This window comes from Primulina tabacum, chromosome 10 (assembly GCF_025594145.1).
Source record: "Primulina tabacum isolate GXHZ01 chromosome 10, ASM2559414v2, whole genome shotgun sequence".
In the NCBI taxonomy this organism is placed as follows: Eukaryota; Viridiplantae; Streptophyta; class Magnoliopsida; order Lamiales; family Gesneriaceae; genus Primulina; species Primulina tabacum.
Genome location: NC_134559.1, coordinates 35,146,705 through 35,169,390, shown reverse-complemented (window position 1 = coordinate 35,169,390; position 22,686 = coordinate 35,146,705).

Below are 22,686 nucleotides of genomic sequence, written 5' to 3'. Positions count from 1 at the left end.
TACCGTCAAGGAGCTGATCACTTTGCGCATACGAGATGGGGCCTCGGTCCATGAGCATGGCCTGAAGTTGATTGGGCTCGTGGACAAGCTCGTTGGCATGGATCTGATCTTGCCTTCGGAGTTGACCACCGACGTGTTGCTGTTATCATTGCCTAGCTCATTTGATCCTTTTGTGGTGAACTTCAACATGAACAAGATGGAGCCGACCCTTGAGGAGTTGGTGAATATGCTCGTTACGTTTGAATCAACCATCAAGAAAGAGAAGTTGGTTCTTTATGTGGGTTCTTCATCTGGTACGAAGATTGATCCACATGGGAAGGGAAAGAAGCGTTCTTTCCAACGTCCCAAGAAGAACGTGCCGTTGATGAGGCAATCTCGGAATCCCGTTGAGGCAGCCACACCAATTAAGGTTGACAAGACTGCTGATGTATGTCATCACTGCAAGAAGCCTGGACATTGGAGGCGTAACTGCAGGGAATATCTTGCCCAGAAGAGTTCTGGAAACAGTATGTTCTAAATTGAAGTAAACATTTCAATTAACTCTACTTTTTGGGTATTAGATACCGGTTATGGTTCACATCTCTGTAATGATTTACAGGTGATGGGAAGAAGTAGGAAGCTTAAGTAAGATGTGACCTTCTTGAGGATGGGCAATGGAGCAAGAGTTGCTGCAAAGGCTATTGAAGATGTTTACTTATTGTTGAACAATAGTTTTAAGTTAATTTTATGAGATATTTTGTTTGTACTCAATTTTGTGAAAAACATTGTTTTCATTTCTATGCTGATAAAAATGGATATTCTTGTTTATTTTGCAAAGGTGTTTGCAACATTTACATGAATGAATATTTGATTGGTACTGGTGAACTTGAAAACGATCTCTATAACTTAAAATTGAAAGATATTCCATTAAATGTCCATTCAAAGGCAGACACCATATGAGATATGGATGGGTAAGCCTCCCAAATATTCTTATCTTAGAATATGGGAGCCCTGCTTATGTGAAGCAGGTAGTGGGAGATAAATTGGATAGTCGATCCATTTTATGTTACTTTGTGGGATATCCAAGGAATTCTGTTGGATTTTATTTCTATCATCCCCAAGAAACAAAGGTGTTTGTTTCTAGGAATGCAACCTTTTTGGAAAGGAAATTTCTATTAGATAGAAAAGGCGAGATGATAGAACTCGAAGAGGTTCGAGAGACACCCACAATTATAGAACCCACACCCGAAGAGCCAAGAGAGGAGATACAAGCTCCTAGAAGATCCGAGAGAGTCTCGAGACCACCTATGAGGTATGGTCTGCTTCTTGAAGAGTGCCATGATAAGCCTATCCATGGATGTGATCCAAGGACCTTCAAGGAAGCGTTATATGATGCCGATTCATCCAAATGGCTTGAAGCTATGGAATCTGAGATGAATTCCATGCATTCGAACCAAGTGTGGAATCTTGTGGATCCACCTGAGGGAATTGTTCCCATAGGGTGTAAATGGATTTACAAGAGGAAACTTGGGGCGGATGGGAAGGTATTGACCTTCAAGTCGCGATTGGTGGCAAAAGGATATACTCAAAGACAAGGAGTTGACTTTGAGGAAACCTTTTCTCCAGTTGCAATGTTCAAGTCCATAAGGATTTTGCTAGCCATAGATGCATGGCATGACTATGAGATATGACAGATGGATGTTAAGACATCCTTTCTTAATGGGGATATTAAGGAAGAGATTTACATGTCTCAACCCGAAGGGTTTACATCTATCGGAAGTGAGCATATGGTATGCAAACTTCAAAGATCTATTTATGGTCTAAAACAGGCATCTAGGAGTTGGAACCTCAGATTCAACAGTACAATCAAAGAGTTTGGTTTTGATAAGAATCCTGAGGAACCCTGTGTGTATAAGAAGGTCAGTGGGAGTGTTGTGACATTCCTGGTGTTTTATGTTGATGACATTCTAATCATTGGGAATGATGTAGGAATGTTGCAATCAACTAAAATATGGTTAGCAAGTGAGTTCTCGATACAGGACTTAGGTGAAGCATATTTTGTATTGGGAATACAGATCTATAGAGATAGATCAAGAAGATTGTTTGGTCTCACCCAGTCCACATATATTGATACCATCGTGAAGCGGTTCTCGATGGATGAGTCCAAAAGAGTACATCTACCAATGTGTCATGGCGTGTCCCTATCCAAGTCTATGTCTCCCGAGACTGATGCAGAGATAGCGGCGATGACAAGCATTCCTTATGCATCTGCGATTGGTAGCATCATGTATGAGATGATATCTACGCGTCCTGACGTGGTTTTCGCACTAAGTGTAGCGAGTAGATATCAATTGAACCCCGGTCTTCCACATTGGAAAGCTGTGAAAGACATCCTCAAGTAGTTGAGAAGGACCAATAAATTTTTCTTGGTCTATGGGGTGGAGAACTGAAATTGGAAGGCTATACCGACTCTAGCTTCCAAAGCGATATCGATGACTCGAAGTCAACCTCTGGGTTTGTATTCATGCTCAATGGTGCTGCTATCTCTTGGAAGAGTTCCAAGCAAGACAATACTGCGGATTCCAGCACAGAGGCCGAATACATTGCTGCATCAGATGTAGCAAAGGAGGCGGTTTGGATAAGGAATTTCGTCTAAGAGTTGGACGTCATTCCTAATGGAGTTTCACCTCTCCCGGTGTTGTGTGACAACACGGGAGCTTTAGCTCAAGCAAAGGAGCCAAGGTCTCATCAGAAGTCCAAACATGTATTGAGAAAGTACCACATCCTCGGAGAGATTGTGGAAAGAGGAAGAAGTGTCTTTTGACATAGTCGGCTCCGCAGATAATGTTGCTGATCCACTAGCTAAGCCTTTACATGGACCATTATTCGAGATGCATCGCGAATCAATGGATTTGAAGCATATGGGTAGTTGGCTCTAGTGCAAGTGGGAGATTGTTAGAGTAGGTTCCCGTCGAGCCAAGTGTTGGCCGAGTGTTCACAATGAAACTCTATGTATAAGCAATCTTTATTTTAATAATATTTGAAATTATTGTTTTGGCAAATTTTTATCTGTATACCCATGCTAGTTGCATAGATAAAGCCCTTGAATATACATATAGTAGAAAGAATATGAGATGCTCATATGATGAGTATCATGAAACTCATATTTGGAATACTGTATATTCTAAACAGTTTCTAGTCGATTCAGCCGCCGCTAAGAAGGATATAGGCCGCTAGAGTTCGAGACTAGTATCTGCGATGTGAGTACCATGTTTCATTGGTAGGGGACATTGTGATGTCCGAGCATGCAGATAGGTGCTCCTGGTAGAGTGCACTGAACAACCCTCCATAAAGGACTTTCCAAGTGGTTCTCACTTATCGAGTGGAAAAGTCCTGGTTTATGGTTATACACCATTAGTCCTTATGACCCGGGACAACATTGAGACTCTATGTGCTAGAATTACACTTTGACTTGTTTACCGACTCTCATGGGGTTATCAGGTGGCAAGGTTGGGTGTTTTGTCGAAACATATAGGAGTCGATGCATTGTATTCAGGGATTCACCGCTTACCTTCGGGTATGGATATCCTATGTGTTCTCATGTGTATGTAGGTTGAAATCTCTGATCAGAGTATGGTGGTAATTACGAAAGGGGTTTCATAGATTACACCATCGATGCAACTACGACAGTACACATAGCATCGATTCATTGACAACTCTCGATAAACCAATGGTTGTCGAATCGGTCGGGATATATGAGTTGAAGGGACCGTACTGTACGCTAACCATAATTGAATGGTTCTTGCAGGCACTATCATTTGATACCTAGGGAATCATGTAAGCGATGCTGCTAGGCGTTTAACATGATTGGTTGGGTACTATCTGACTTGAGTTCTGACGTTCTTGTTATCAAGGAGTTGATAAGTAAGAATGGAGCAATTGGGGTATGCTCATATAAGGACATGTTTAGTTCGAATCACATGGAGATGTGAACCCACGGCTAGTTGTATCAATGAACCATTGAGGGCCACACAAGTACCAGCTTTCTAGATCCCGTTCAGAAGTAAAAAGAGTTCAATGTGTTGAACGGCTTATAAAGGAGTTTATAAGCGTAAGGAAAATTAGAAGTATGACTTCTATAAAGGAGAAATTAGTTCAATGTGTTGAACGGCTTATAAATGAGTTTATAAGCGTAAAGAAAAATAGAAGTATGACTTCTATGAGAGAAATGTAAATTTTAATTTATGGAAGTATTCCTAAATTAAAAGTTGTCCAAGTGAATAATGTATTTGAAAATTGTGATTTTCATAAACATTATTATGGACTAAATTAAATTAATTCAAGTGTTGAATTAATTAAACACTAGTGGACCTAGTAGAGTCCAAATAATTAAATTAATTCAAGTGTTGAATTAATTAAATCATATTGAGTCTTGTAGGGCTCAATTTAAATAAATTATTTAACTAATGGACTTGAATAAATTCAAGTAATTTTTAATTAATCTCAAAAATGTTTGAGATAATTAAATTAAGTCCATGGGTTTTTAATTTGTTAAAAACCATATAATATATGCATGAATGGGAGGTGAAGAGTTGAAGACTACTTTTTGGGTTACCAAGGCTTGGCATGCAAAAGTTGGTCTCTACTTTTTCACAAACCAAGACAACTCATTCATTCCTCCCTACCCACAAGCATGGCCGAAATTTGTGGGATTTTCTCTCCAAGTTTTTCCTCTTCTTTTCTTCTTCAAGTGTTGAGGAAAGAAAATTCTTCTCTTTGAAAAATCCTCTTAGTTTTCTAGTGCAAATTAAGAGGGGATTTACCTAGTTGGTGGTGGGCCTAATTTTGGAGGTTGAAAGCTTGAAGATTTGTCATCCATCCAAGAGCCAAGTTGTTTACAACTTGGTTGGTGCCATCATCAATCTCTTGAGATTGATAGGTAACTATTTCTCAACACCATATGTATGATATTGGTGTTTTATTGTATTTGCTACACAAACAATGAGGTGGCCGAAAATTTCCTCATGAAAAATCAAAATTTTAACTTCCGTTGCGCTTACGGTCACCGTAACCGATCCCCTTTCAGATTGAGCCGCCTAAACATGGATAAAGGTTGCTTGAGCTCGAGACTAGCATCTGTGATGTTGTGTACCGCGTTTCTTGGTAAGGGCATAGAGATGTCCAAACATGCAGATGGGTAGTCATATGATGATTATATCGAACAACTCTCCCTCGGACTTTCCAAGTGGTTATCATTCATCGAGAGGATAAATCTGTGGTTATCATTGTACACCATTAGTCTTTACGACCCGGGACAACACTGAGGCTCTATGTGCTAGGGCGTGCTTTGATTCGTTTACCGATTCCAAGAGAGTAATCAGGTGGCGAGATTGGGTACAGTTGCGACACATGCAGGAGCCAGCGCATTGTAGTCGGGAATTCACCGCTCACCTACCGGTGTGGATATCCTATGTGATCTGATGGAATAATAGTGCATGGAATCTCTGACCAGAGTATTAGACGTACGTTGGAGAAGGAGTTATCCTGTTGTACATGCGATGTCACTATTTATTCAACGCCAATACGGAAACTACGAGTTTGTGGTAATGGTATTTGTTCTGACTAATGCTTATGAAACCTTTATGGATATGATGTATCGAGTATTTTAACCATTCCTAAACAAGTTTTTCTTCATATTCATTCATGATATCTTGGTATACTCCAAAAGCCTGTAACAGTACTTACAAGCAACATACGATATAACATTGTGCATTTCGTAAATTTAATTCACCATATTGTCCTGCATATTTGATTGCCTGGTGAATTTGGTTCCTGATTAGTCATTGATCAACTAATCTAAATAAATGAATGATTGGATCCTGGACAACTGTTAATGCGCCGAATTCCTAGTCCATTGTTAATGAGTCGATGCCCTTTGGCTCGTAAACATTGATTGTACAGAATATGTTATGAGTACATTGGGAAAAATGTTACACCGAATATTGGTGGAAGCCACATATTTAGCTGATGTTATTCATTTAGAATCCGAAATAGTCACTGTATTATTTTGAAATTAATTTCATGATATTATCAGAGTTTCAATATAATATTACATGTCGTAACATATTGAAATTTTGTATTGACATTATTATTTGACTGGACTTAATGTACTAACCCTCATTAATATCATCACTAAGTTCTAAAAAACTTAACATCTATGTTCTTTCTATTTATATGTAAATCCAAGATAAAAGAGAACTAGAGCCACATCCAAAAAAAAAAAAAATGTAAAGACAATCTGCTAAATAAATCATGTTATGTCGGTGTCAAATTATTATAAGAAAGTACAGCAAAAGAGTGGGCTAAATAAAATGCTTACGAACCCCAGTAATTAGGATATATCCTAATTGGCACACAATCCCCTGAATTATTTTAATTGGCTCAACGGTTCTCGCCTACTTGAAATATTAGATTACATGCTCTGGATCACTATTTTGTGCGCGGAAGATGCAAGTATTGATCGTATTTGATCAATTGTTTTATATTAACTTCCTAAAAAACCCCTCAATTATACAATCTATTGAGTTTTTCTTCATCTTCACTGTACGAGTCAAAGAATGGAGAATGAGGTCTGATAGTGAATTTGGGTTTGTAAATTGGTTGGATTCTTTCTCAAGTAGAAAATAAAAGGAAAAATGGAACGGAACTGTTAGGGGAAAAAAAATTGGATAAGAAATTGAAGAAAAATCCAAATCATAAAAAATAAAATAAAATCGTTTTATTTATTAATTTAAAAATATTTATTAAAAATAAAAATAATTTCAAATTTTGTATATATGAATTAATGAAATTGAGCACTGATTATTTTCATTCCAAAATTATTAACATCATGTTTAGATTAATAAAATTTAATATAAATGTAAACAAAATAAATAAAAAGTTAAAAATGAAAATAGTGTCCCATTTCATGAAAATAAGCGAAATAAACCTTTCCCCTTTCTTCATTCACACAACACACAGCCGTAAACGGAAAAATGAAAAAAAAAAAAAATCGGCCAATCTGGACCGCTCCAGTCCGATCGACAGTTAAAGCGCCGACCTATGTCACCATATCGCCTTTCCACAACAACTACCTTGAAAGCATGGAACTCCTTCAAGGCTAGTTGGTGATACCAGAGAAATATCTGGTATCCGGACATTTCTAATATGGACATTGGAGTAGCACAGAGAGTGGAGTAACCCTATTTAGTGTTCACCAGGAGCGGAGTTCGTCTTAGAGCTCGGGAGGTATGAGCCCGGGTAGTGGTAGCCCATGTAGTCAAAGATCGGGTAACACAAGCCATAACAGGGTTCTGCCTCCAAGTTATTTACCAGGGCATTCCAGTACAGATGTCATGTCTGAACTCACAGGTATGCGGCGCCATGACTTAAACATCATTAAGAGATATTTTAGCAAGTGTAAAATGGATGTGACTAGATCGAAGTAAGTTTGGATTGTCAGATTTAGCAGTGTTAGTAAACAGAAGCATGGGTATCCATCTCAACATGAGTAGTATCTGGGCACTGAAAACAAAGTCATCATTGGTTTCCCTTCTATAAATACCAGGTTTGCTTAACATTTATTCATTCAGATATATTCTCTTGCAAAAGAAATATTCACTCTCTTCATAGAATATTGAGCGTCGGAGTGGATATGCCAGAAAACCATACGGTGTCCCACTAACGATCTATGTTATTTTAAGTGTGCATATATTTAAAAAGCAAGGGAGAACCATTTCCTGGACAGTCCTAGTCCGACCCGGTGAAATTGCCCACCCATCTCAAACCCAATTCACCCGTTTGCATCATTGCTATCGTCTGTGGGAAATCAGATCTAAGACGAAGATATGGTTTCCACTCGAAAATCAGCCTGGAGAGACACTTCCAGAAGGGAATCCTCAGACTCAGAGGTTCCCTAAGGAAATCGGCCCCAGCAAACTTTTATGGTCAATCCAAAACAATTAACTCAATGGATAGCAGCAGCTGTTCAGAAGGCCATGGCAGAAAAGATACCTCCTAGCAGTAGCCGGGTACCCCGTGATGGAGCAACATAGGAAATCTCCTTCTCGGGATGGAGCGAATGATGAAAAGAGGAAAGTTCCCAGGAAGGCTCCATGGCTATTACCGTGGCTGAAGAACTAGAAAACTTGAGACAAAAGGTGAAGAACTAGAAGGACAGGCCAGGTCCCCTCGGATTTCCCAAGTTCAACCAAGAGGGTGTCCTTTCTCCACCCGTATAGTCAATAAGCCCTTTCCATCCCATTATAAATCAGCAAACATCAGAGAATATGACGGTAACTCGGACTCTAAAGAGAATGCAACTCGTTTTGAAAACATGGCCATGTTTCATTGTTATGACGATGAAATCAAGTGAAATTTTCTTAACTACGTTGGTAGTTTTAGCCCAACGATCAAACTTTCTTTAACTATGTTGGTAGATTTAGCCCAACGATCGTTCGAGAAGCTATATTCTCGGAGTATACAAACTTTCGAGGACTTCAAAACTGTCTTTTACATCACTTCAGTAGCAACAAACGGTACAAGAAGACTGCTTCTAGCCTGTTCGTGATCAAGCAGGGCCGGGAAGAATTATTGAGAGCTTACATCTGAAAGTTCATCAATGCACCATTCGAGGTACCTTCTTGTGCCCCGGAAACTAAGAACACGGCGTTCACCCAGGGGCTTCAGGAGGGGGAATTCTTCCGGTCCTTGTTAAAAAATCCATCGAGAGATTTCGAAGATTTGCTATCTCGGGCAGAGAAATACATCAATACGGAGGAAGCTCAGAAATAGAAGAGAGAGGCTGTCATGAAATAGAGAAGCAGCCAGCTTGGGAGAGTAGAGGAAAGAGTCCAAAGAGAGATTCCTTTGGGGCGTTTCTCTAGTTACGATCCCTTGAAGAGGTCAAAGGACCAAGCTGTGAACCTTTGTGAAGATAAATTAACCAGATCCCACCACCCTCCCCAGGACCGGAGACCAGCTTTGAAGTTTTGTGCATTCCATTAGGAATGCTATCATGATACCAGTGAATGCAAGCAATTAATGAGGAATCATCCCTGGGCAGATCCTATCGAAGCAAATCCAGTGGAGAATAGAGCAAAAAGACTTCCGTGGGTCCCCAAGAATCTGGGCTCATTACCATCCAGCAGAGCCCAAAATTCTGAAGTCTTGCAAGGGAGTCACTCTAGCTACACCACGACAGAAAGAGCCCGGGAAGGGAAGACCCAGGAAAAATCCTTGCCTCTAGGGATAACTAAAATGATCTCCGAAAGATCAACTGATGGAGATTTTAACCGGGCCCGAAAAATTTGGAGCCGGCGAGAAGTCTTGAACGTAAATATCCCGAGTAGAGAGGAAGAGTTGACCATCAATTTTGGGCCCCAGGATTTACAAGGAGTTATCCTACCTCACAATGACACCTTGGTCATCCAAGCTGAAATTGTAAATTATGATACAATGCGAGTGTTTGTGGACTCAGGCAATTCCGTCAATGTCATATTCCAAGAAGCATTAGACCAAATGGATTTGAAAGATTATCAACTCGAGCCTGTGGAGACTGCTCTTTTTGTATTTGTTGGTCATACAGTACATCTCCTAGGGGAGATTGTTCTCCCCTTGACCATATGGTCCGGAGATTTGAGGAAATCAGTAATGGCCACATTCATGGTGGTCAGCGCACCCTCCTCATAAAATTTCATATTGGGGAAGACGGCAATGAAAGCTTTTAAGGTCGTCGCCTCCACTTACCATAAAAAAATCAAGTTTCCTCTAAAAGGAAAAATGGGGGAAGTCCGGGGAGATCAATCCTCTTCAAGAAGATGTTATGCTGAAACTGTTAGAGTGAAGGAGAAGAGGGCGAGAAGGGGCGAGTATGGAGATAGGGTAGGAAGTGGGAGAGAAGTGCATTCCGTAGAAGAAGTGCAGACGGTGGTGGAAGAAGAGCAAGAAGAAGTTACCTTATGCCCGAAAATCTCGGGAAAAGCATCAAAATTTCCCGGGATGTAAAGTCACCCACCAGAGCTCAATTAATAATTTGTATGAGGCAAAATATGGATATATTCGCCTGGTCCCCCATAGAGTTACTGGGATCTCGTCCCGAGTAGAGGAACACAAATTAAATATATGTCTAAACTCCTGGCTAGTGAAGTAAAAGAATAGACACTTTGGACCAGAGAAAGACAGAGTAATAGCAGAAAAAATGGAGAGTTGCTGAGAGCTGGCCAAGTCAGGGAAGTCTAATTCCAACTTGGTTGTCAATTGTGGTTCTAGTCCAGAAAGCTACAGGGAAGTGGAGGATGTGTGTGGATTTCTGGGACTTGAACAAAGAGTGTCCTAAAGACTGTAATCCCTTACCCCGAATTGACCAGCTGGTTGATTCCACGTCCGGGTATGAACTACTGTGTTTCATGGATGCTTACCAGGGATACCACCAGATACCCCTGGCCCAAGAAGATCAAGACAAGGTAGTTTCATAACCTCTGGTGGAACATTTTGTTATACAGTAATGCCTTTTGGTCTGAAGAATGCAGGGGCCACTTACCAACGATTAATAAACAAATTTTTTGAAAAACAAGTCGGGAGGAATGTTGAGGTTTATGTGGATGAAATTCTGATCAAATCCAAAGAGAAGTCAGGCTTCATATCAGATCTGAAAGAAACTTTCTCGACCCTTAGAAAGTATGGGGTCAAGCTAAATCCGCTAAAGTGCACTTTCAGGGTCAGAAGTGGCAAGTTCCTGGGTTTCATAGTGACTGAAAGGCGAATTGAAGTTAATCCAGAGAAGGTAAGGGCTATTTTAGAGATGGTTTCCCCTAGAACCATCAAGGATGTGCAAAAGATGATATGACGGATTGCAGCTCTGTCCCACTTCATATCAAGGTCAGCGCATCGAAGCTATCCTTTCCTTAAGATACTTCGAAGGCACTGAGATTCGGGTGGGATGATAAAACAGAACAAGCCTTTCAAGATCTAAAAGGCCATCTAGTCGGGTTGCCTATCTTGATTAAGCCCGGACGGGGAGAAAAATTGTTGGTATATATGTCTACCACTGGGTGCGTCATTAGTTCGGTCCTTATCTGAGAAGAAGGCACTGATCAGAAGCCGGTGTATTATGTAAGCCATGTCCTCAGAGGCCCCGAGTTGAGGTACACAAAGCTGGAAAAAATAGCTTTGGCATTGATCATAACTGCGAGGAAATTGAGACCCTATTTCCTATCTCATTCTGTCGATATCCTCACCAACAGCTCACTGGAAAAAATTATGACAAACCCGGATATCTCGAGGAGGTTGATAAAGTGGAAAAAAGAGCTCGGGGAGTATGATATCACTTACCGACCGAGGACCGCCATAAAAGCTCAGGCATTGTCATATTTTCTAATTGAAATGATGCAGCCCGGGCAAGACGAAGTCTGGAGAGTGCTTATTGACGGTGCCGCCAGTAAAGAAGGTAGTGGGGTAGAAGTCATTCTAGTTTCCCCCATGAGAGAGAAAGTAAAACTAGCTGTAAGATTGGATTTCAGGGCTTTGAAAAATGAAGGTGAGTATGAATCAATAGTGATCGGGATGAAAGCCACCCGGGAAGCTGGAGCCGCCCGAATCATACTATACTCATATTCCCAACTAGTTTTTGAGCAGCTCAAAGGCTTTTATGAAGTCCGAGAAGGAATATTTAAAAGCTATCCAAGAACTATCGGAAAGTTTTACTGATTGGAGAAAAGAACATATCCCGAGAGAAGAAAAAGTTTAAGCTGATGCTCTGGCCAAAATGGCATCCTCCCTAACTGGAGAAGGTAGCAGAGAAGCCATTCATCACACCAAGCTGGTGTCGACCATAGACACCAGTCCGATGAATTTCCAGGAGAGTTCATGGAAAACACCCTTGCTCAAGTTCATATCAAAAGGCCAATTTCCTGGAGACATTCAACAAGCCCAGAAAATTAAGAAGCAGTGTTCTCCATTTAGTGTCCTTAACGGAGAGTAATACCGACGATAATTCTATGGCCCTTTGCTCAAGTGTTTAGCCGAGGAAGAAACTATGTATGTGTTGAAATATATTCACGAAAGATGTTGCGGGGATCATATCAGGGCCACAGCACTTACTCGGAAAGAACTACTAGCCGAATTCTGGTGGTCTACCATGAATACAGATGTCTGGGAAATGGTACAGTCTTGCGAAGTATGTCAACATCATGGTAATTTCTTCCACACCCCAGATTCAATTTTGCAACCAGTTCGAGCATCCTGCCTTTTTATCAATGGGGCCTGGATATTGTAGGGCCTTTCCCAGTAGCCCGAGCTCAGAAAAAATTCTTGCTAGTAGCCGTTGGCTAGGTATTAAAATTCTTATAGAAGAACATAATTTGCAGATTTGGGCTACCCAGAAAGTGAAAGGGGATCGGTTACGGTGCCCGGATGCGCAATGAAAATTTCAAAAATCAAATTTTACAAGAAAAAATCGGGCACCTCACTATGATGTGTAACAAATAACATAAAACACAAAATGTCGTACATAGGCTGTTTTAGAAATTTTTACCTATAAATCAGAAAAGATTGATGATGACTCCAACTTAGTTGTCAAACAACTAAGCTCTTGAATGATTGACCCAATATACAAGCTTCCTTGAGCACTCCTAGCTCAAATGGTTTATTTCCTTCAAATTAGTTCCGCCACTAACTAGGAAAATCCCCTCTAATTTTGCACTAGAAAAATTATAGGATTTTTCTTTGAGAATGGTAAGCTTTCCTCAACAATTGAAAAACAAAAATTAGGGATGTTGTTAAGGGAATATTTCGGCCATATGGTGTACTTGGAGGAGAGAAGAAAGACTTTTCTTGGTTGTGTAAAAATTTAAAGTGCACGTGAGACACATGCCTTGTTTATTAAAAAAGTTGTCTCCAACCCTTCATCCTCCCAAGCATGCAATTTTATTTGGACATGTAACATTTACAAAGCCTATGAGCTTTTATTTAAATATCTCAAACACATTTGAGACCATTTAAAAGTTACTTGATTTTATTCAAGCCCACTAGTTAAATAATTATTCCAATTGGGCTCTACAAGACCCAATGTTATTTAATTAATTCAACACTTGAATTAATTCAATTATTTGGACTATACTAGGTCCAATAGTGTTTAATTAATTCAACACTTGAATTAATTTAGTCCATAATAATGTTTATGAAAATCACAATTTTCAAATACATTATTTATTAGGTCAACTTTTAATTTAGGAACACTTCCATAAATTAAAAGTTACATTATCTTTATAGATGTCATACTTCTATTTTTCTTTGCGCTTATAAACTCTTTTATAAGTCGTTCAACACATTGAATTATTTTTCTTCTCAACGGGATCTAGAAAGTTAGCCCTTGTGTGACCCTCAATGGTTCATTGGTACAACTAGCAGTGGGTTCACATCTCTATGTGATTCGGGACTAAACATGTTCTTATATGAGCATACCCCAGTTGCTCCATTCTTATCAACTCCTTGATAATAAGAACGTCAGAACTCAAGTCTGATAGTACCCAACCAACCTTGTTAAACGCCTAGCAGCATCGCTTACATGATTCCCTAGGTATCAAATGATAGTGCCTGCAAGAACCATTCAATTATGGTTAGCGTACAGTACGGTCCCTTCATCTCATATATCCCGACCGATTCGACAACTATTGATATATCGAGAGCTGTCAAAGAATCGATACTATGTGTCATGTCGTAGTTGCATTGATGGTGTAATCTATGAAACCCTTTTCATAATTACCACCAACACTCTGATCAGATATTTCAAACTAGATGCACATAGGATATCCATACCCAAAGGTAAGCGGTGAATCCCCGACTACAATGCATCGACTCCTATATGTTTCGAGAGAACACCTAACCTTGCCACCTGATGACCCCATGAGAGTCGGTAAACAAGTCAAAGTGCAATGCTAGCATATAGAGTCTCAATGTTGTCTCGGCTCATAAGGACTAATGGTGTACAACCATAAACTAGGACGTTTCCACTCGATAAGTGAGAACCACTTGGGAAGTCCTTTATGGAGGGTTGTTTAGTGCACTCTACAAGGAGCACCTATCTGCATGCTCGGACATCACAATGTCCTTTACCAATGAAACATGGTACTTACATAGCTGATACTAGTCTCAAGCTCGAGCGGCCTTTATCCTTCTTAGTAGCGGCTGAATCGACTAGAAACTGTTTAGAATATACAGTATTCCAAATATGAGTTTCATGATATTCATCATATGAGCTTCTCATATTCTTTCTACTATTTTTATATTCAAGGACTTTATCTATGCAACTAGCATGGGTATACAGATAAAGATGTTGCAAAACAATAATTTCAAATATTATTAAAATAAAGATTGTTTATACATAGAGTTTCAACGTGAACCCTCGGATAACACTTGGCTCGACGGGCATCTACTCTAACAGAAAGTTGATATCCGACAATGGTCGACAATTCCAAGGGCGAAGAATCATCGCCTGGTGCAATTAAATGAAATTTATTCAATCATTTACTTCAATAGCCTACCCACAAGCCAATGGGCAGACAGAGGTCACTAACTGAGAAATCTTGCAAGCTCTGAAGGCCAGAATGTAAGGTGTAGAAAAAGATTGGGTGCAAGAGATACCCACTGTTCTCTGGGCATATCGAACCACTTCCTGGAGTGCTACTAAAGAAACTCCTTACAGGTTTGTTTATGGTTCCGAAGCAGTATTGCCAGTAGAGATCGGCCATACCTTGGCAAGGATTCAAATTATCCAGAGAGAAACGATGAAGCTCGGGCTCAGTAATTGGGCTTAGTAGAAGTAAAAAGAGAACGAGTAGCCATTCGAATGGAAGCTTATCGCAGACGGGTCACACGAGCTTATAATCAAAAAATATGATCCTGAGAATTTCAAGTTGGTGATCTGGTCCTCAAGAAAGCAAACCCAGCTTGAGAGGTAAGATATTTAGAAGCCCGATGGGAAGGAACTTACAAAGTGATAAAAAGACTCAGTTCAAGAGCATTGTATTTATAGGATAGTCTGGGTCGATCTTTGAAAAAACCATAGAATGATTTTCATCAGGAAAAATATTATTCTTAAAGTGTACTTGGTATCTAAAATATTAATGAAAATGTTCTTCTCAAAAGTGTGCAAAGAATTATGTTTAAACCCGAGAGGCATGAGGCCCCTGTAATTTATTTATACCCAGGAGGCATAAGGCCTCGATAATTATTAAACTCGGGAGGCATGAGAGCCGGTAATTATTAAACCCGGGAGGCATGAGGCCACGGCAACTTATTTAAATCCGGGAGGCATGAGGCCCCGATAACTTATTTAAACCTGGGAGGCATGAGGCCCCAATAATTATTAAAATCGGGATGCATTAGACCCCAGTAACTTATTTAAATATAGGAAGCATGTGGCCCCGGTAACTTATTTGAACCTGAGAGGCATGAGGCCCCTGTAAATTTTTTTAATCCGGGAGGCATTAGGGCCCGATAACTTATTTGAACACGGGATGCATGAGGCCCTGTTAACTTACCTAAATCTGGAAGGCATGAGGCCCCAGTAACTTATTTAAGCCCTAGATGCACAAAGCCCCAGTAATTTATTAAACGTAGAGAGCAAAGAAGCTCGGTTATTTTGTAAGACTTAGAATATTTTTTAGATTCTCATAAAGTTCTCATGGTGTTTTTCAAAGCTTGCAAGCAACATTTTAAGAGTACTTAGACTCCTTTGCTTGGGAATCTTCCCCTCCTGCTTTGGCAGTACGGGCATCCCGCTCTTCTACTTCCTCATTGTCTTTAGGCAGTGAGGCCATATCAAAATCCGAGAAATTATTTTTGTCCACAGGAAGAAGTCCTGCCTCCTCTAACTGATCCCAGCATTTGTCAAAACATATCTTGAAGAAAGATTATGCCCATTCTTCAACCGCCACTTTAAAGTCAGAAGACTTAAGGAAGGATGCCCACCATTCTTCTTTGGACTGCAGGAGGGTTTCCAAAGTATATTTGGCCTTAACAGCCCGGGTCTTATAGCGATCAAGCTCTTCTTTCAAAGATTTGACTTGCTCCTCTAAAGACGAAAGATCCAGTGTGCGTGCATCTGCTCGGGCATTAGTAACTTCATTCACTACCTTGGCCTACTTCAAATATGCCTGGGCAACCTTAGCTATTGACGAGATAACTCGGAGACCGTTCTCAGACCATTAACGGCGTCTTCTTGCAAGAGCCGGGCTCGTGTTAACTCCTGGTGAACTTGCTGATGCAGTGCGCTAATGGTCCGTGCTCGAGTCCCTTCTTTCTTTCCAATATCAGCGACCTCTTCATAGGCGAAAACCAGCATTTGAAGTCCCTATATGAACAAGGATTAGAGGTATATATCTGAAATAAATAAAGAAGTATTGGGAAAAGAGACTTACCTAGAGGGCCCGAGCAGTACCCTCGAAAAGCTTGTGGTTAGGACCCAGTCCACATAGATAAGATTCCTCGGAAAGAGAAATAAGTCCTTTTAGCAATCGGACCCCAGCAGAAGAAACTACGTCGAGAAAAAGGTTACCTCGAGCCTCGAGATAACTGGAATGAGTTTGTCCTAGTTGGGAGAGGCCCGTGTAAACTGCCCGGGAAGGGCCCTCACCCCCATCCTCGGTATCACTTACCAGGACCATCTCGGGGTGGAATAAGAGGAATGCGGTCCACTGAATTCTCGGAATAATTGTGTTGTTCGGCTCCCAGTGTGGAGGATGGGTTTCCTTCCCTGGTCTCAGCTTCGAGTTAGGTTTGGATAAGTGAACAGGGTCCCATCTGTAGCACGGCTCTCTTCAGCTGCAGCCTTAAAAAGAGCCTTCTTCTCCTTGTCTTCCTTCCGAGCTGCCTTCTTTTCTTCTTCGGCCTTCTTTTCCAAGGCACGTTGTAAGGCGAAGGCCTCTTGCGTAGCAAGATGATCTGAGAATATACAGATTAAATAAACAAGTGGACGAAATAAACAGTCGAAAGATGAATATATAAGGAAAGAAAGAGTACCAAGTTTAGCACCCGAGCCATCATACTCGACAACTGCCCTTTTGACAGGGTCTTCATCCCAGGTACTCAACCCGAAGGCCATTAATTCTCTTTGGAAATAAGTAAGGAGGACAGGAACTTTTTCACCTCTACGAGCTCTTGGCTCCGATGAAGGGTTTCTCAAATTTGAAATCCCGAGGAAGTTAGGGATGGGTAGGAATGTTAGGCAAGAATACGGTCAGGCAAGGGGGAGGATTAGGTAAGCTAATAAAAAAGTATCTCTCTTTCCACCCTTTTAGAGAAGAGGGGATGTCATCAAAAAATCGAATTTTTAGTCAAGTTGATGGGGAGAAAGCATTGTCTCCAAAACAACACAGAAAAAATAGTGGAGGATCAAAGGGTTTATAAGAAGATTATTCACGCGGAAAAAAACAAAAGTAGAGGACATAATTCTAAATGAGTTAGGATGTAATTTGTTGATAGGGACCCCGAAGAATTGAGCCACCTCGGTGTAGAAGGAAGGAATATGAAACAGGAGACCACCACGGACCTAGTCTTGGAAAAAGGTAAAGAAATATTGAGTGGGATGGTCAGCCCGGTCTGAGGGGCAGGGAATTATGAGGCTGAAGGAATTGGGAATAGATCCAAGGCTCGGGATCTCCTCTTCTGCCTCGGTCTCAGAGTACTCACCGTGGTGGAAAATCAGGGCACTCGAGATATTTGGGGGTTTGGAGGTTCGGGAAGCGCGGGCCTCGCCCTTACCCTCTTTTCGGTATCGGGAAATCTCGGCTGCTTTTCAGGAAATTTGGGTTTTTAGAATTTTTAAGGGAGAGGGCTGACGGGGGCTTCCTAGAAGATAGAGAAGAAGCGGAAAGAGGAGAATCAGATCACAACACCGATGATTCACATTCCGCCAAATCTTGGGCGTTGGCTCCCAACGTAAAAGAATCGGAAGAAGACATAGCAGAGTAAAAGATAAAACTTACTGAGCGAGAGAAGAGAGGTGGAAAATGTAGCAGTAGGGGAACCTAATTTGCGTTGCGCCGGAGTTGATCGAAAGTTTTGAAAGTGAGAAAAGTTAAAATGAATGAGGATAGGAAATATTTATATACAGGAGATACTCAATCTAACTAAAAACGAATGGACATACATAATGCTGCTTGGAAATTGTGCGAGGAATATGAACAGACAAGTACATAATTCAAAGCGATATCTGACGTTCCGTCTACTAGGACTTACCTCATGCTTACGACAACCCTATGTCACATGAGCATCCTGCCCAAACCTATTTCTTATTATTCGGGACATCAAGTAGAACTCTAGCCCGACTATTTAAGGGAGGGAATGGTGATACCGAGAAATATCTGGTATCTGGATATTTTTAATATGGACATTGAAGTAGCCTGGAGAGTGGAGCAACCCTACTCAGTGTTCACTAGGAGAGGAGTTCGTCTTAGAGCCCATGAGGTATGAGCCCGGGTAATGGTAGTCCAGGTAGTCAAAGCTCGGGTCACACAAGCAAGAATAGTGTTCTGCCTCCATGTTATTTACCCGAGCATCCCAGTACAGATGTCATGTCTGAAATCACAGGTATGGGGCGCCATGACTTAAACATCAGTAAGAGATATTTATGCACGTGTAAAGTGGATGTGACTAGATCGAAGTAAGTTTGGATTTTCAGATTTAGCAATATCAATCAACAGAAGCATGGGATACCATCTCACCATGAGTAGTAGCTGGGCACTGAAAACAAAGACATCATTGGTTTTCCTTCTAAAAATACAAGGTTTGGTTAACATTTATTCATTCATATATATTCTCTTGCAAAAGAAATATTCACTATCTTCATAAAATATTAACTTGAGCGTTGGAGTGGCTACGTCGGAAAATCATCTGACGCCCCACTAACGACATTTGTTATTTTTAGTATACAGATATTTCGAAAGCAAGGTAGAACCCTTTCCTGGACAATCCTATTCTGACCCAGTGAAATTGCCCACCATCTCAAACCTAATTCACTAGGTCGTATCACTAGCCAAGTTCTGACGACCGTTCCGGTGGTTCCCCTACTTTTTTGCAAACTATGATGATAAAGGCACAAATTAACTTGAAAAGTTTCAAGAAAACTCAACTCCCAACTCATAATTCACACACATAAAAATCACGAGAATTGTAGATAGTTAAAAAGTTTCAAGAAAATGCGAGTAAAAAAAATCCATAAATCCATGCATGAGTAATCGAATAATTAAACAAAAAATACACATCATTTGTTGACAAAAACGAAAAGAAAGAATCATCACTAATTTGTACATAAAATTTCTCTCTGTTGGAACATAGTGTTCTCGCACTCAAGATACAATGGAAGTTTAAATTTTTTGCATTTCGACATTTCAAAATAGTGCTTGGTCATCGTGTGTTTTAAAAAAACCATTCATAGGGTGTTTAATTTATATTGTAATGCCCGAAAATCCAAACACACAAAACACATGCATGCATGAAAATTAGTTAGAATTTATTTAAATAAGTGACTTAAATGCATGATAAGGTAATAGTATGGCATAACGAATATTTAACCTGAATGTTATGAATTTGAACTTTCTGCAGTGGAATATGCGTCGTGCGACCAAGAAGAGAGAATCGGGGATGATTATGATAATACATCTATTTTATTTTAGAAGTTTAAGAATTTGAAATTCGAGATTTAGCTATCCAAATTAAGAAAATAGTAATTTATAGATATTATGGAACAAGCTCAATCGGTAATAAACTTTTGCTAGAAAACAGGAAACTCCGGGCTTACAGTATCGAAAACTCGTGACACCGAATATTTTTAATCATCATACAGACTTCTAATGGATTAATTACTGATTTAATTAACAACCTTAAGGGGACAAGATTAGAAGTGTTTAATTAAGTGAATTAAAGGCCTTAATTTTACCTAAAAGACCACTTAGAAAATTAATTAAAAACCCTAGGTTAAACACACACCCACACGCCTCCACCCTGCAGCACACACCACACACTCAAAAACCCTATGTTGGCTGAAGAACACCCTAGCCAAAGGAGGAAGAATTCGCGAGCCCCGTTCGTCTCTCGTCGTGTCATCACTCGATATTCGTAAGCACAGGCGATTAAGGCATGCTTTAAACCCATCTTTATGCACCATTAATTCCATATTACAGTTTTTGTTTGTTTTATGTGTGAAAGTTTATGACGTTGATGGTTTTAGGATTTTTACATGTGCGTCTCATGTATTTATAAAGAACTCCTTGACGTTTTTTTTTTTTGGATTCGTTGAAGGACGGATGCAAAACAGTGGATTCCAGAGGTTGATCTACATATTTAAGGGTGGATCATGAACGCATCACGCATGCAGGACATGAGATGTGTTGGGCGGTTTAGGGTCCATATGGCCAAGGGGGCTGGCTGTATGGGGTCCTAGCCATGGTCCGGAGGGAAGGCTTAGGGTCCTAAGAAGGTGTGGGAAGGGTTCGGTCAGGGTCTGAATGGCTGGAGCAGTGTTGTGACCGTGAGGCCAAAGGTTGCCTGTCTTGGGCTGTAATTCTTTCATGCAGCCCTAGAGGCTAGGGCGTTGGAAACTAAATTCCGGCGTTTGACAAAATATGAATCAACTGAAAATACGAACCAACTGATCGAGTAAACTGAACTCAGCAACTGGACTTAATAACTGAAATCAACTGACTGATCAGTTGGAAACTGATCAACTGACTGATCAGTTGGAAACTGATCAGTTGATATATTCAGCCGTATGCTAAGCACCCTTCAATTGAACATATCTCGGGAAAGAACAATCAACCGTCAAGAGACATAGATGATTGCAACGCCGCACTTCAATCAATACAGCTTAGAAAAACGCATTTCGACGAAAGCAATTAAGACGCCGCATCACAATAAATGAAGCAAACAATGTCCAAGGAATAATCAACGGATACAAAGATTCAAATTCATCTTAAGTTACCGTTGGGGAAAAGAAGCTTATAAATATGACAGAAGAACAGCTGAAGAAAATAGAGTCAACACTATTCAAAAGCTTGCTGTCACTCTATCATAATCTCAGCTCAATCTTACTTGATATATTCGTAGCTGTTAAGGCTACAATTTGAGCTCATTAGCAAGTTGTAATAATTGTTGAAATTCGATTGTGCTAAAGTCAGTTACGCACTGAGAACATTCTGTAATACTAAAAGTTTCAGTTTTTGGCAGTGTTAAGTCCAAACTGAAGTGGGTCAGTACAATTCTTGTATTTGATCAAAGTATTTTAGTGGATATCCTATCCTTGAGATAGAAGGAGTGACGTAGGAGTAATTAAATTCTTCGAACATCCAGAAACAACCCTTGCCTATTTTATTTCAGTTTCGTATTCTATCTTTCAGTCAGTTATTTTCCGCAACTACTTTAGTTTAACTGATTGTCATTGACCAACAAGATTCCGAGAATCAGTTTGTCACCAAACTGAACTCAAAATTCGAAAAGATCAATTTTAATTGTGAGTATTTATTCTACCCCCCCTTCTAAACACTATTGATACGTTAATCGATCCTATAAACTGGTATCAGAGCAGTTGAATCTTGTTCTTGAATACTTTTGATCTAAAAACTTGCCAGCATGACTTCATTCAACAAAATTCCCATGTTCTCCAGAGAAGAATTTGATGATTGGAAAATCAGAATGCAGGCTCATTTGGCTGCACAAGATGATGACATGTGGTATGTCATAACTGATGGACCCATGAAGATTCTAAAAACAAATCCAGCAGTTGCCATAACAGAAGGGGCACCACAAAGAATAGAAAAGCCCAGAGATGAATGGACAACTGAAGACAAAAGAAAAGCAAATCTTGACAATGTGGCTAAAGAAATTCTGTACAAAACGCTAGACAAAGTAACTTTCAGCAAAATAAAGATGTGTAAAACAACCAAAGAAATTTGGGAAAAGCTGATCCAGCTGTGTAAAGGAAATGATCAAACCAAAGAAAATAAACTTTTTGTTGCTGTTCAAAAGTTTGATAACATCAAAATGAAAGCAGGAGAATCAATGCACGAGTATGATGAAAGAGTGAGCAGTATCATCAATGAGTTAAATGCACTTGAAAAAGTGTATACCAATAAAGAAATTGCAGTAAAAGTAATAAGAGGTCTTCCCAAGGAATGGGATGTCAAGACCATGGCATTGAGGGAGTCCAAAGATCTAAACCAGATTGAATTTCATGATTTATTTGCTGATTTAAAGGCTTATGAGTTTCAAGCTGTAGACCAGAGAAGTAGAACCATCCACCCCTGCAGCCACAACTGCTCTAACTGCTGTCAGAACTGAACAAATCAGTTCAGTCGAAAAATCTGCTGATCAGTTGAGTAATGATGCTATGTCATTATTCATCAAAAAATTCGGAAGATTCATGAGAAAGAATCAAGGGAACTTCCAGAAGTCATACCAAAAGAACAATTTTAAAGATGAACCAAATGCCTACTATAACTGTGGCAAATCAAGTCACTTCATTGCTGATTGTCCTAAATCCAAGAAGGACAGTCAAAGCTCAACTGACAGAAGAAAGAAATCATATGAACGCAAAAGAAGATCCAAGGAAGATAAGAAGGTCTTCAGAAAGAAACATGAGGTACTCTTAGCTGAAGAAAACAAATCTAAATGGGC